The sequence below is a fragment of the Hemitrygon akajei genome, chromosome 8 (assembly GCF_048418815.1).
Source record: "Hemitrygon akajei chromosome 8, sHemAka1.3, whole genome shotgun sequence".
Classification (NCBI taxonomy): domain Eukaryota; kingdom Metazoa; phylum Chordata; class Chondrichthyes; order Myliobatiformes; family Dasyatidae; genus Hemitrygon; species Hemitrygon akajei.
In genome coordinates, this window is record NC_133131.1 from 45,459,003 (window position 1) to 45,471,261 (window position 12,259).

A 12,259-nucleotide genomic window follows, 5' to 3' on the forward strand; every position below is an offset into this window, starting at 1 on the left:
GGAAGAATGAGTTCCTGAGCTTGGCCAAACTGCCTGAAGAAAGAATAAAGTCTGAATTTGATTTGATTACAATTGTAGGTTCTGCTGACTGCTGAACAACACTAATTTACAGCAGAGTTCATAGTGATAAGATCAAAGAGTACTGTTCTCCGAATGCTAATGAGTGACCCTACACGTAACATCTTGTAACCGCTATAGTAATTGGGAAAATGGAGCCTTTTGAAAGCAAAAGTGTGCAGGAACTTTTGATTGAAATCTGCAACTCTGTTCTGGATGATGGAAATTTAATGAACAGGCTGATGAGCTGCAGTCCTTCATGTGAAGAGTGTGGGATATTGGTGGATGCTTATGAGAGTGCTGGGAGGACACTGATGGGTTTAAAAGGCATGTGTTCACAGTGTAGTGATAGGGCTGATGAGCTGCATGCACAAAAGGGCTGTGTGGGTTATGATGCAATGGTAATAATTTTAAAATAGCTCCAAACCTACAGGCAAAATGCTGGAGGAACTCAGCAGGCCTGGCAGCGTCTATGGAAAAGAGTACAGTCGACGTTTTGGGCTGAGACCGTTCGGCAGGACTGAAGAGAAAAAAAAAACTGAGGAGTAAATTTAAAAGGCAGGGGGAGAGGAGAAAGAAACACAATGTGATAAGTGAAACCTGAAGAGGGAGGGATGAAGTAAAGAGCTGAGAAGTTGATTGGTGAAAGAGATAGAGAGCTTGGAGAAGGGGAAGTCTGATGGAAGAGGACAGAGGGCCATGGAAGAAAGAAAAGGGGGAAGAGCACCAGAGGGAGGTTATTGGTGGGCAAGCAGATAAGGTGAGAGGGGGTGGTGAATGCTGCAGGAGATGGGGTGGGTATTACGGGAAGTTCGAGAAGTTGATATGTCCAACCGCATCTCTTCCATTTCACACGTCTACTCTCACTCCATCCTCCCACCACCCCACCGGGGATAGGGTTCCTCTTGTCCTCACCTACCACCCAGTAGTCTCTGCATCTAGCACATAGTTCTCCATAACTTCTGCCATCTCCAATGGAATCCCACCACCAAGCACATCTTCCCCCCTCCCCACCCACATTCTGCTTTCTGCAGGGATCGCTCCCTCAGCGACTCCCTTGTCACTCATCCCTCCCCACTGATCTCCCTCCTGGCACTTATCCTTGCAAGTGGAACAAGTGCTACTCCTGCCCCTACACCTCCTCCCCCACTACCATTCAGGGCCCTAAACAGCCCTTCCAGGTGAATTGACTCTTCACCTGCGAGTTTGTTGGGGTCATGTGCTGGGTCCGGTATATCAGTGAGACCCGACGTAGATCGGAAGATCGCTTCGCCAAGCACCTACGCTCTCTCTGCAAAAGAAGCAGCATCTCCCAGTGGCCACCCATTTTAATTCCACTTCCCAATCCTTTTCCAATATGTCTATCCATGACCTCCTCCACTGTTGTGATGAAGCTGCACTTAGGTTGGAGGAACAACACCTTATACTGTGTCTGGGTAGTCTCCAACCTGATGGCATGAACGTCAATTCTCAAAGTTCTGGTAATGCCCACCCCCTCCCTTCACCATTCTCCATCCCCTTTTCCCTCTCTCACCTTATTTCCTTGCCCACCCTTCACCTCTCTCTGGTGCAACACCCAGGTCATGCACTCCTCTCACTGTTGCCCTCAGGAAGAAGGTACAGGAGCCTCAGGATTCACACCATCAGACTCAGGAACCCCTCCACCATCAGGCTCTTGAACCAGTGGGAATAACTTCACTCAACTTCACTTGCTCCATCACTGAAATATTCCCACAATGTATGGACCATTTTCAAGAACTCTTTCTCTTGTGTTCTAAATATTTATTGCTTATTAATTTTTTAATTTTATATTTCACATTTTTCATTTTTTATTTGCACAGTTTGTTGTCATTTGAACACTGGTTTTCCAACCTGTTGGGGGCAGCATTTCACTGATTCTGTTGTGATTATTTGATTTACTGGGTATGCCCACAAGAAAAGGAATCTGGGGGTTATTTCTGGTAACATATATGTACTTTGAAAACAAATTTACTTTGAACTTTGACAGAAAAAATAAGGCAGAGGGAAGTGACAGTACTAATTCAGGAAAATCTCCTTCGGATCGCTTTAAGAGATCAACGAGTGAAGCCACTTGCTTAAGTGTGAATGAGGTAATACATGACTGCAGAGGTTCCCGAGGCCACCACAGACTGAGTGAGGGAAAGGAGGGAACCCGCAAGGACATCACCAGATTGTAAGGACCTGTGATACTGAGGGTCCTCAGCTCCTACACTATGGATTAGAATAATGTTGTAGCTAAGGGAAGAGTTTCTGATCTATATTTCTGTGATCAGCATTTGGTTAGACCAATGAGGAAGTAGGCACTTCTTGACTTTGTTCTGGGAAATGGGAAGGGGCGAGTTGAGCAACTTTCAGAGTGAGAACACTGGGACAGCACATTGCAGTGTTCTGGAGTCAATACTGAATTCTACAATTTCAGGCAAGTTGATATCTCAACTTATCAGCCAACCATCTGTGATTTCACAAAGACACAAGAGAGACTGCAGGTGCTAGAAATATGGATCAACGCACACAAAGTGGGAGGAACCCATCAATCCAGACAGGATCTACGGAGGGAATTGAACAGTTGATGTTTCAGGCCAAGTGAAGAGACTCATCAGAACTCCTGAGCTTCTGGCTAACTTGCCGAGTTCCTCCCTCATTCTGTGTGTGTTGATCTGCGATTTTGTCTCAGTCTTCACGTTCTTTTCCCCCTTTGGGAGGGCAGGACACACTCAGAAAGGCCTGTCAGGCTTGTTTTCCTGGTCTACAATTCACAACTCTTACTTATTTTCTCTTTGTTCTCATTCGCTAATTGCTCCCAATTACTCACTCACCAGATCACTTAGTTTACAGTTTATCCCCATGGTTACCCCAGCTTTGTGATACCGTTGTGTGTGTAAGTAAGCAGGGTCAGGTTCTACAGATACACCTGAGTGATTTAGAATAGTACTTTACAAAACGTAGTTTGCAAACACTTATTCAGTTAAATCAAACATTGACATCTCACATTGCAAACAGCAGATTAGGTGTTTCCAAGAAAGCAGACAACTTCATTAAATATGGCCGATGCTTTATCTAGGAGTGCATAATCCTCCTACATCACCACCTCCAAATCAAAACATTATTAACAATTGCGTGTTGAAGTGCCTTTCCTGATTTGGCAGGTGGGTACTGATATCCTCACACCATGTTGCAGTCTCACTTGTGTGTCTACAGAGTCCCTTTCACTTTGAATCCACACATTGATGTCTATGGTGACCAGGAAGAATCCATCACCCAGAGACATACCCTCTGTAGATTGGGAAACCACTTCTCCAACCACCAACATTCCATCTGCCAGAAAAAGCAGGATCTCCAGGTGGCCATTCAGTTCAATTCTACTTCCCATTCCCATTCCGACATGTCACTCCATGGCCCCCTCTACTGCTGCAATAAGCCTCACTCAGGTCAGGTTGGAGGACCAACACCTTATATTCCATCTGGGTAGTCTCCAACCTGATGGCATGGTTTCTCATACTTCTGGTAATTGCAACCCCACCCCACCTCTCCTTCAGCATTCCCCATTCCCATTTCCCTCTCTCACCTTATCTCCTTACCTGCCCATCACCTCCCTCTGGTGCTCCTTCCCCTTCCCTTTCTTTCATGGTCTCTGTCCTCTCCTATCAGATTCCCCCTCTCTTTCACCAATTGACTTCCCAGCTCGTTACTTCACCCCTCCGCCTTCCGGTTTCACCTATCACCTACTACCTTGCACTTCTTCCTCCCCTCCTCACACCTTCTAACTTTGGCTTCTCCTTTATGTTTTCCAGTCCTGATGAAGGGTCTCAGCCCAAAACATTGACTGTTTCCTCTTTTCCATGGATGCTCCCTGGCCTGCTGGGTTCCTTCAGCAGTTTGTGTGTTGCTTTGGTTTCCAGCGTCTGCAGATGTTCTTCTTTTAGTTTGAGTAGGTTCACTGCCTGAGAAGGCTTGGAGTGATGAACTGGGAGCCTCGACGTGCTGAACCTGTGCACCAGGCGATCTCCTGGGGGCCGGCTAGACAATGATTATCCAGCACTCCAACTGCCCCACCATTATTTCAATCCTCAGTCCTGGGCTGAAGCTCTGATAGACCCCGGATCGTAGCAACCTGCTCCCTGCCTTCTTCCTCTTCACCTGAGTCACCCATCTGTCTCTCTCCACACAGGACTCAGGGGGTGCATGATCTGCAGAAATCCTGCTCCCTGCTCTGCCACAGGAAAGATGAAGTCAATCGGTTCTGATGAAGGATCTCAGCCCAACACATGGACTGTTCATTTCCCTCCATAGATGCTACATGTCCTGCTGACTTCCTCCAGCATTTTGTGTGTGTTGCTCAAGATTTCCAGCATCTGCAGAATTTATTGTGTCTCAAGTTAACACTGCTCATGTAGAAGAGTGATCATCTCAAGCCTCATATCATAACAAATTTGCCAAACGTTGACAGGGTGATTAAGAAGATAGGATGCATTAGCCTAGCCTTTATTAATCTGGAGTTTCGGTTCAAGAGCTGTGAGGTAATGTTGCAGCTCTATAAAGCCTGAAATAGACTATACTTGGGCTGTTGTGTTTAGTTCTGATTGTGCTGTGTTTAGCTAGGTCTTTTTGGAGAGATGGAAAACGAGAGGTGACTTGTTAGATGATAAGAGGCATAGATAGAGAGGACAGCCAGCACCTTTTTCCCATGATGGAAATGGCTAATATGAGATTACGTACTTTTAATGTGATTGGAGGAAAGTATAGCGGGGGGTTGTCAGAGGTACATAGGTATTTTACACAGAGAGTGGTAGGCAATGGAATGCACTGTCAGAGGGAGTGGGAGAGGTGGATACATCAGGGATGTTTAAGAGACTCTTAAGTGGATGAAAGGAAACGGAGGGCTATGTGGGAGGGAAGGGTTAGGAACGTCGACACAACATCATGGTCTGAAGTTCTCCGTTCTATCTCCCTGATAGAGTAGAGCTAAATTCCGTCATCAGCTGCTGGAGAGAATATATCCATAGAGAGAGGGAACCTGGGACAAATGGTATCTCTCTGCTCAGTTAGCACAGCAACCTGCTCCCTGTTAACTTAGAGCTTCAGGTTGCTCCAGTGTGGCAGAGGCAAGACCTGTGGCTGGGGCAGGGTAAGACTGAGCAGAGCCTCTATCAGTGCCTCCACATCAATGTCACTGAACCAATCGAATGTGCAGGAATGTGAGAAGCTATCAAAAGTACCTGCAGTGGACTCAGCCCAATACATCTTGGGCACATTCTTCCCACCAGTGGTAATATCTACAGGAGGCGCTGCCTCAAGAAGCCAACTTCCATCCTGAAAGATCCCCACCATCTGGGCCATGCCATCTTCTCCCAGCTACCATCAGGCAGGAGGTACAGAAGCCTGAATTCCCACACTATTGGGTTCAAGGACGTCTACTTCAAATATTTAGTTCTTGAACCAACGAACACCACACTATTCATGAAAGTTTGGCCACATTATGACCACTTCAATCACATGGTACTAAAATGGACTTTGTTTTATTTTGTTTTACTTGAGTCCTATCTTGTACGTTTGTAAGATTTTAGTAAGCTTATGTTTAATTTATGTTTTTCTTGTGAATGCGATGTATATGATGCTATGTACTGACAATGCTGCTGCAAGTCGGATTTTCATTGCATCTGAACATACAAATGGACGTGTGCATTTGACAATAAACTTGACTTTGACTTTGAGATACCATTCGTCCATAAGATCATAAGATGTAGAAGTAGAGTTAGGCCATTCACCCCATCGAGTCTTATCTGCCATTCAGTCATGGCTGATTTGTATCCCTCTCAACCCCATTCTCCTGAATTCTGCCCGTAACCTTTGATCCCTGATTAATCAAGAAACTATCAATCTCTGCCTTAAATATACCCAATGACTTGGCCTACACAGCTAACTGTAGCAAAGAATTCCATAGGTTCTCCATAATCTGGCTAAATAAATTTTCCCTCATCTCTGTTCTAAATGGCTATCCCTTTTCCTAAGGCTGTGTCCTCTGGTCCTAGACTTCCCCCACTATAGGAAACACCCTCTCTGTATCCACTCTATCTAGCCTTTCAATATTTGATAGGCTTCAATGAGCTCCCCCCTCTGGAAAAACTCCAGTGAGTACAGGCCCAGAGCCATCAAACACTTCTCATATGTTGACCCTTTCATTCCTGGGATTATTCTTGCAAACCTCCTCTGGACGCTCTCCAATACCAGTACATCTTTTCTTAGATAAGGGGCCCAAAACTGCTCATAATATGTCACTTGTGGTCTGACCAATGCCTGATAAAGCCTCAGCATTACACCCTTGCTTATATATTCTACTCCGCTCGAAATGTATGCTGACATTGCATTTGCCTTCGTTACCACCAGCTCAACCTGCAAGTTAACCTGCACGAGGTCTCCCAAATCTCTTTGCACCCCTGATTTTTGAATTTTCTCCCCATTTAGAAAGTAGTCTATGCCTTTATTCCTTCTGCCAAGGTGCATGACTATACACTTCCCTAGCTTCCTTAGACTACATTCCGGCTATCAATTCTTTGTCCATTCTCCCAATGTTTCTGTCCTACAGACAGTTTTCTTCATCAATATTACATGCCCCTCCACCTATCTTCATATTGTCCACAAACCTGGCCACAAAGCATCAATTCCTTCATTTCAATCATTGACATACTGTATAAGGTGAAAAGAAGCAGTCCCAGCACTGACCCCTGTAGAATACCACTCGTTACCATCAGTCTACCATAAAAGGCCCCCTTTATTCCCACTCTTTGCCTCCAGTCAGTCTGCCATTCTTTTATCCATGTTAGTATCTTTCCTGTAATACCACGAGCTTTTATCTTGTTCAGTAGCCTGAGGTGCGGCACCTTGTCAAAGAACTTCAGAAAATTCAAATAAACAACATCCATTGACTCTCCTTTGTCAATTCTGCCCATTAATTCCTCAAAGAATTCCAACAGATTTACCAGGTAAAATTTCCCCTGAAGAAAACCATGCTGACTTTGTCCAACTAGCCTGTAACTTTCTGTCTTTTGTCTCCACCCCCCCCCCCCCACACTTCCTATAGAGTGGAACATTTGGAAATTACCATTCCTCCAGAAAACATTCCAGAATCTAGTGATTCTTGAAAGATTATTACTTGTGCCTCCAAAATCTCTTCAGCTAACTCTTTCAGAACCTTGGGGTATAGTCCGTCTGGTCAGAGAGATTTATCTACCTACAGGCTTTACAGCTTCCTCTCCCTCCTGCTCCTTATCCGACAGTATCTTGTCCCGCCTGTCCTGCTGTTCCATCAAGTGGGAAACAGGGAGCCTCTTCTCATTCCCTGCAAAGACAAAACAACAGGCAGCTATGCACGTAAACTTCACCCAAACCTCCGCCGATGGTGACGCATCAGTGCACAGGGTAGTGACAATGTGTGCTGTTCATCGATAGGATATTGTAGTCACAATGATGTAGTGCTGATGGGATTCTTCATGCTGGCTTTGCTCCAGATGAAGTTTGTACCTCGGTGCCCCCACCCATGTCTCCTTCAGCCTGGGGAGACCCCCTCCCACTGGAGTGGCCTCCCTTCTATCTAGACAGACAGACAGACATACTTTATTGATCCCGAGGGAAATTGGGTTTTGTTACAGTCACAGCAACCAAGAATAGTGTAGAAATATAGCAATATAAAACCATAAATAATTAAATAATAATAAGTAAATTATTCCAAGTGGAAATAAGTCCAGGACCAGCCTATTGGCTCAGGGTGTCTGCCACTCCGAGGGAGGAGTTGTAAAGTTTGATGGCCACAGGCAAGAATGACTTCCTATGACGCTCAGTGTTGCATCTCAGTGGAATGAGTCTCTGGCTGAACGTACTCCTGTGCCTAACCAGTACATTATGGAGTGGATGGGAGACATTGTCCAAGATGGCATGCAACTTGGACAGCATCCTCTTTTCAGACAGCATCGTCAGAGAGTCAGTTCACTGCTTTATCATATATGGAGAAGGTGAGGGGCTCTGAATGATCCTTGCAGGATGCATCGTCTTGTGGAGGGGGAATGAGAGAAGACCATCAGTGAGAAGGGGCATTGGATGGCGTGGATGGAATCATAATTTGTGATTAACACTTGGTGCAAGTAAGTGTGTGTGAGGCAGGAATATTTCTGTTGGTGTCTATCTCACCTTGACATCCCTGGGGAGATCATGAAATTCCTGAAAGGATTGTTTAATGCAGCAAGGATTCTCATTCCTGAAGGAGAGAATTCCTTCTCCTCATGGGTCTCTGTCTTACCTGCATGTCTGTGACTGGTGAACAACTCAATTTCCCTTTCTGTATCTCTCTCTCTGCCCACTGCAATCTCTCTCACCTCCATGGCAGAACTGCTTCCCCGGGCAGTTGCTTTACTGGGCAGCGCTGTGGTGCAGGAGGTAGAACAGCTGCCTCCGGCTCCAGAGACTCCGGTTCAATCCTGACCTCTGGTGCTGTCTGTGGGGAGTTTGCACGTTCCCCACAAGCATCGGTTTTCTGCCACAATCCCAAAACCAGGAGACTTCTAGTTAATTGATGACTGGAAATTGCCCCTGGGGTGGAGAATCTGGGAGGAGTTGATAGGAATGTGGGAAGAATAAAATATGGGATTAATGTAAATGTGTTGGTGCAGACTCGATGAAAGGGAGTTTCATGCTGAATCTTTCCATGACTAGGACACACACTCACACACTCTGTCAAATTTCCCTTTATTTCGGAGTTACTCTGTAAGGAGGGTTTCCAGGCTTTGCCTCACCATGTTATATAACCTGGTGCATTTTTGAAACCTCCTGAACTTTGTTGATGGGCAGAGATTGAAACATGAAAGAGACCTCCATCCAATCCATCTTCATAACGTATTGCTTCAAGAAGGCTAACAGTATTGTCAAGGATTCCTGCCTCCCTTACCATTCCCTTTTTTCTCTTCTAGAAGTTACAGGAAATTGAAAAGCCCAATAGGCCAGACACAAGAACATCTTCTACCCCAGTACCACACTGCTATCTGACTTCTGAACTAATCACCTCTTTGAAACCCCCTTCCCAGTGCCATAGAGTCAAAGAGCCATGCAGCATAGAAACAGGTTCCTTGTCCAACTAGTCCACACCGACTGTGTTCCCCGGCATGCTAGTCAATCTGCTCGCGTTTGGCTCAGAGCTCTCTAAGCCTCTCCTATCCATGTATCTATCACGATGACTTTTCAATATTGCTGATGTGTTTGCTTATCCACTGTTTCTGGCAGCTCATTCCAACTCTGCACCATATTTGCAGGAAGAAGCTGCCGCAATGTTCCTTTTAAATATCTGACCTCTGATCTTAAACCTATGCCCTCTTGTTTTTAGCCCCATCCCCAGGAAAAGACAACGTGCTTTCATCTTGTCTACGCCCTTATGATCTTGCATAACTCTATCAGCTTACCCTGAAGTTCCTAAATTCTGCAGTAGTGTCATTCCTTTACTTGACATTAACCAGTTACCATTTTATTTAAAAACTTAACGTAAATAGTTCCTGGGGTTTTACTGAAGCTTTTAACTAATTTATAACGTGGTGTTCCCATGTTGTGAAACTCTAAACTCTACCTCTCTGGGTTATTACTTTGAACACTTCTCTTTGCACTGTTTCAGATTGCATTACAATCTTTCCACCATTCTGTAGGTTTGCACTCAGTGTCGTAAAACATGGAACATTTAAACACAGAACAGGCCCTTTGGCCCATAATGTTGTGCCAACCTTTTAAACTACCTGAAGATCAATCAAACCCTTCCCTCCTACATTGCCCTCCATTTTCCATCATTTATGTACCTATCTAAGACTTTCATAAATACCCCTAATGTACCTGCCTCTACCACCACTCCTGGCAGGACATTCCACGAACCCACCACACTCAGTGTAAAAAATTTTCCTTTAAACAACCCGTCTATACTTTACACTGATCACCTTACAGTGACGTTCCCATTTATTTATTATTATTTTGTATTCAATTTACTCTGCAAATCTCACATGAGCAAAGAATGTTGTTGCGGTCTGGTGTGTAATGACAGTAATCTACGGTAATCTGAATCTGAATCACTGTGCCTTAAGTGAAGCATTTCAAAACATTTACATTGCTGTCTCTTCCCGCCCCCAACTCTGGACCTGTTCTCCACCTTCCAAAGATTTGGAAGACTCGATTAACTGGGGTTGGGAATGGAAATGTTTTCAAATAAAAAGGAATGATTAGAATTCAACTATTAGTTACAAAGGTTCCACATGAAGGAGTTGAAGTGGGTAGGCAACATGCGCCATCTGGTGGCTGTGTACTGAGCTTCATGTACTTGCATGAGAGAGAGGGTCAGTGTAGTCTCCAACAGCTCCTCCCCACCCGCCCTTCGTGGATGGCACGCAATTTGTTTACTACCCGTTCGCTCTGGAGAACATGGAGATCTTGGCTCTCCTCTAGCTCCTGATCAAGCTCTTCTTTCTTTTTTAATATTTTTATTAATTTATAACCATATAACCATATAACAATTACAACATGGAAACAGGCCATCTCGGCCCTTCTAGTCTGTGCTGAATGCTTACTCTCACCTAGTCCCACCGACCTGCACTCAGCCCATAACCCTCCATTCCTTTCCGGTCCATATACCTATCCAATTTTTTAAAAATGCCAAATGAAACCTGCCTCTACTACTTCTACTGGAAGCTCATTCCACACAGCTACCACTCTCTGAGTAAAGAAATTCCCCCTCGTGTTACCCTTAAACTTTTGCCCCCTAACTCTCAACTCATGTCCTCTTGTTTGAATCTCCCCTACTCTCAATGGAAAAAGCCTATCCATGTCCACTCTATCTTTCCCCTCATAATTTTAAATACCTCTATCAAGTCCCCTCTCAACCTTCTACGCTCCAAAGAATAAAGACCTAATTTGTAATTTAGGTGCTGAAACCCAGGTAACATTCTAGTAAATCTTCTCTGTACTCTCTCTATTTTGTTGACATCTTTCCTATAATTCAGTGACCAGAACTCTACACAATACTCCAAATCCGGCCTTACCAATGCGTTGTACAATTTTAACATTACATCCCAACTCCTATACTCAATGCTCTGATTTATAAAGGCCAACATACCAAAAGCTTTCTTCACCACCCTATCCACATGAGATTCCACCTTCAGGGAACTATGCACCATTATTCCAAGATCACTCTGTTCTACTGCATTCTTCAATGCCCTACCATTTACCATGTATGTCCTATTTGGATTATTTGTACCAAAATGTAGCACCTTACATTTATCAGCATTAAACTCCACCTGCCATCTTTCAGCCCACTCTTCTAACTGGCCTAATTCTCTCTGCAAGCTTTGAAAACCTACTTCATTATCCACAACGCCACCTACCTTAGTATCATCTGCATATTTACTAATCCAATTTACCACCCCATCATCCAGATCATTAATGTATATGACAAACAACATTGGACCCAGTACAGATCCCTGAGGCACACCACTAGTCACCGGCCTCCAACCTGACAAACTGTTATCCACCACTACTCTCTGGCATCTCCCATCCAGCCACTGTTGAATCCATTTTACTACTTCAATATTAATACCTAACGATTGAACCTTCCTAACTAACCTTCCATGCGGAACCTTATCAAAGGCCTAACTGAAGTCCATATAGACAACATCCACTGCTTTACCCTCGTCAACTTTCCTTGTAACCTCTTCAAAAAATTCAATAAGATTTGTCAAACATGACCTTCCACGCACAAATCCATGTTGACTGTTCCTAATCAGACCCTGTCTATCCAGATAATTATATATGCCATCTCTAAGAATACTTTCCATTAATTTACCCACCACTGACGTCAAACTGACAGGCCTATAATTGCTAGGTTTACTCTTAGAACCCTTTTTAAACAATGAAACCACATGAGCAATACGTCAATCCTCTGGCACCATCCCCATTTCTAATGACATTTGAAATATTTCTGTCAGAGCCCCTGCTATTTCTACACTAACTTCCCTCAAGGTCCTAGGGAATATCCTGTCAGGACCCTGAGATTTATCCACTTTTATATTCCTTAAAAGCGCCAGTACTTCCTCCTCATTAATTGTCATAGTTTCCATAACTTCCCTACTTGTTTCCCTTACCTTACACAATTCAATATCCTTCTCCT